The sequence below is a fragment of the Octopus bimaculoides genome, chromosome 3, assembly GCF_001194135.2.
Source record: "Octopus bimaculoides isolate UCB-OBI-ISO-001 chromosome 3, ASM119413v2, whole genome shotgun sequence".
Classification (NCBI taxonomy): Eukaryota; Metazoa; Mollusca; class Cephalopoda; order Octopoda; family Octopodidae; genus Octopus; species Octopus bimaculoides.
Genome location: NC_068983.1, coordinates 37225059 through 37228680, shown reverse-complemented (window position 1 = coordinate 37228680; position 3622 = coordinate 37225059). Strand labels below are relative to the sequence as shown.

Here is a 3622-nt window from a genome sequence, read left to right as displayed (position 1 = left end):
ATCATGGATAAAATATCCCTATACGAGGTTTAAACATCCTCATTGTGACTATATATATATATATATATATATATATATAAGGATAAACATATTAAAAGGTGTCCATGGGAAAATTCATTTAAATAAAAGGGGTCCTTGGTAGTGAAAAGGTTGGGAGCCACTGCTATAGAGAATATTTTATGTTATTGTTGTTCTATTTAGTCGAGTTTCATTAATTTCATATAATGTGTAATTTTTCCATGATTATCTTTCATTTAAAGTTTTGTTGCATTTCTGATCATTTTGATATCTAAGGATGGATATTGATGTGTATGAGTCTCTTTCAAATGTAATTCTGGAGAACTGAAGCAGCATGTTTACCTCATCTTGTCTTACTCATTTTGCCCCAGTTAAATTTGTGTTTTCTGTGCTCAAAGAGAATGGAGATAATTTTCTGAAATTGTGCTCTGAATATGTTACAGTGTTTTTAATGCATTAAGAGAAGGTGATTTGCTTAGATGATATAGTTTTTGTATTGTAAAAGCTATAAGTTTTCTCAAAGTCAAAAATGCAGTAAATATTATTCATTGTGCCCTCCACCCAACCTAAGGAAAATAATTAAGGCAGTCAAGAACTGAATTGAAGAAAGTATGTGAGGTATTTAACTTCATTCTGTTTACATTCAAAGTTGAAAATTCATGCTCAATTAACTTTGTTTTCCATCTTGTCAAGGTCGATAACATAAACATAACATTAGTAACACGTTGAAGATGGTTATTCAAGACAGCAGACAACAATCTGTTTTGTTTTGTTTTTTATTTGTTTTCTTTTTGTTGTTGTTTTTTCAGTATCTTCTTACTCACTCAAGTATGTGAAGAAAAAGAAGAAGAAGAAGAAGAAAAACAAGAGAAGTGGAGGAGGAGAAAAGGAGGAAGCAGGAGAAGAGGAGAAGGACGGGAGTAGTGGTAGTTGTGGCAGAGCAAGAGGAAAAGAAAATGAAAGTGGTGGAAGAGAAAAAGAAGCAGGAGAAGAAAGAGGAGGAGGTGGACGAAGAAGAAGAAGAAGAAGAAGAAGAAGAAGAAGAAGGGGGGAAGCAGAGCAGATGAAGGAGGAAGAAGGGGAGGACTGATATGCATATTTTCACTAGTCACGATTGTGAAAGCAACACTCTAACCACTAGGCCATGAATACAAGAATATAAAGGGACTATAACACTACAAGGTATTCTAGTCAACTTTAGTTGATTCTGCCTTCGATTTGCTTTGAATACGCCCATACTTACAGTTTGCATCTCTAGTTCGAACATCCGCCTCTCATCTTATCTGGAACATCGATCTACTGGAAGCTGTTCGAAGATGTACACCAGACGAATTCTTTTTGTCAGTCTTGAGTGTCGTAAGACCACTCCTTTTTGCCAGCTGAGTGAATTGGAGCAATGTGAAATGAAGTGTCTTGCTTAAGAACACAACGCACTGCTCGGTCTGGGAATCGAAACCACGATCTTACGATTGTGAAAGCAACACTCTGACCACTAGGCCATAAATATAAGAATATAAAGGGACTATAACACTACAAGGTATTCTAGTCAACTTTAGTTGATTCTGCCTTCGATTTGCTTTGAATACGCCCATACTTACAGTTTGCATCTCTAGTTCGAACATCCGCCTCTCATCTTATCTGGAACATCGATCTACTGGAAGCTGTTCGAAGATGTACATCAGACGAATTCTTTTTGTCAGTCTTGAGTGTCTTAGTTCTCAAGGCATCAATACACAAAAGGTTCGACATCTAGCATTTGACTAGATGAAGCCGACAAACTTTTCCTTCATCTTTCAAACAACTTTGGCCACCATTCAATACCGCCTGGTTATAAAAAGAGAGAAAGGAAAAAGCGCAGCACCTATTACTCATGCTTAGAATTATTGAATCAAGGTATAAACTACATGCGGCTTGTGTCTGTCAGGATACTGCATCCTACAAAAATTTCACGCTTCTCAAAATTTGCCAACACAACTCCAAACGTACTGATGTACCTTTCCTCCTCTCTCTTCTTATCGCTCTTTTATTGTTAATTTTTCTGTCTTTTTATGTTTTATTGTGTACTATGCATGTAGCTTTGACTATCGTTGCTATTTTTCTTTACCTGACTTATTTCTGTTGTTTGTCCCTTCTTTAAACCTTTTCCAATTAGCTTAGAACACTTGAGCACTGAATACAATAAACTTATTATTATTATTTCAGAGAAAGGAAAATGTTCGCAAACAAAAAGGAAGATAAATTGGTGTGGCGGAGCTCAGGCATTTGACTACTGAAAGAAGTTACAGTTAAGAAGAGCAAGTGAAATAAAGGGACACGGCTGTAAATGGAAACTGTTGCACAATATGGAGATCTGAAAATCGACAATCAACGAAACTCGCATCGACATGCACGTCAAATCCAAAGTTGATGGCAGTGTAAGAGTTATCTCCCTTACACTAATAGTTGCTGTCAGCAATCACCCGCATAATTTGTTTTTAACAAGAAACGGCGTTTTCTTTGGACGAAATAATATACTACATAGCTCTCACTGTTTTCTCTATTGCTGAACAATTAACAATTTAGAATGAAAAAAAATAAAGCCAAGTATGTCTTTTAAACTATTTTCTCTTCATAAGATATATATCTTTGTAAAATGTTGAATTTAGCTTAATTTTACTCTCAAATTATGCCGTGCAGACGATATCAAAGGATAATAAAGTAGCGCTATACATGGCTACCAAAAACTCGAAAATTAAAAGGCTTTATAATGTGTAGAAAAAAAATTAAATGCATATGCTCAATAACTTCTTTACATTATTATGTACAATCTCAACTTTCAAATCCGCTTCAGTTCAATCGAGAAGAGATTGTCTCCCCTATAAAAGTTAACCACCAGTGTCACCCCCATGTGTGTGTGTGTGTCCGCGCGCGGTCGTGTGTATGTGGATACCTCAAAGAAGACCAGGATATGAAACGCTCAGCATAAAAAAAAAGGACTACATGAGATATGTTTTCTGAAAACACGAAGGAAACAGTAATATGGACATAAGGCAAAGCTTCTCTTGGACTCGTGACCGCTACATCACATCACACTTCAAAGGCTATCCCTTTGCAATCCAAGAACAGGGGATTGCTACTAAATACCAAATAAACAAAAGACAGTGACGCCCTTAGACATCCAAGATGGAACCCTAAATGAAGATTATATCATATTTCTGTGGAAGACATCACACATAACGATTAGCAGTTACCCAAAAATGTCATTGAGATACCACCTCTCTACTGCGATACGACCTTGTCGCAAAAGCAATAAACGATGCTATCGGGAAAAAAGACTGTCTTGGAATAAACATAGAGAACACCCCTGTAATTGAATACATACACAAACATCAACACAAGGAATACTGGTAGGAGGTCAGCTGTCCATGAATATCTTTAATATGCTTGTTTCAGCATTCTCCAATACACACACACACAAGTACTATCTATCTAACTATCTATCTGTCTGTCTACCTCTATATATGTACACTAGCGTAGCTAGAGTATCTGCCGCCCCCGGACCTCACAAAAAAAAACCCAAAAAACAAACGCATATTGCCTACAATAGAGCCATAAGTAGTGCCCC

The 3622-nt window shown here is 36.6% G+C and overlaps 1 long non-coding RNA gene across 2 annotated transcripts; it reads left to right on the top strand.

Moving 5' to 3' along the window:
- The first annotated feature begins 1044 nt into the window (after window positions 1–1044).
- LOC128247404 (uncharacterized) lies at window positions 1045–2615 on the top strand. Of its 2 annotated transcripts, none has more exons than XR_008263782.1 (2): window positions 1045–1555; window positions 2221–2615. It is a non-coding gene; the product is annotated as an uncharacterized LOC128247404 (long non-coding RNA). The 2 variants fall into 2 exon arrangements; XR_008263783.1 differs by having other exon boundaries at window positions 1045–1911.
- Window positions 2616–3622: the final 1007 nt, after the last annotated feature.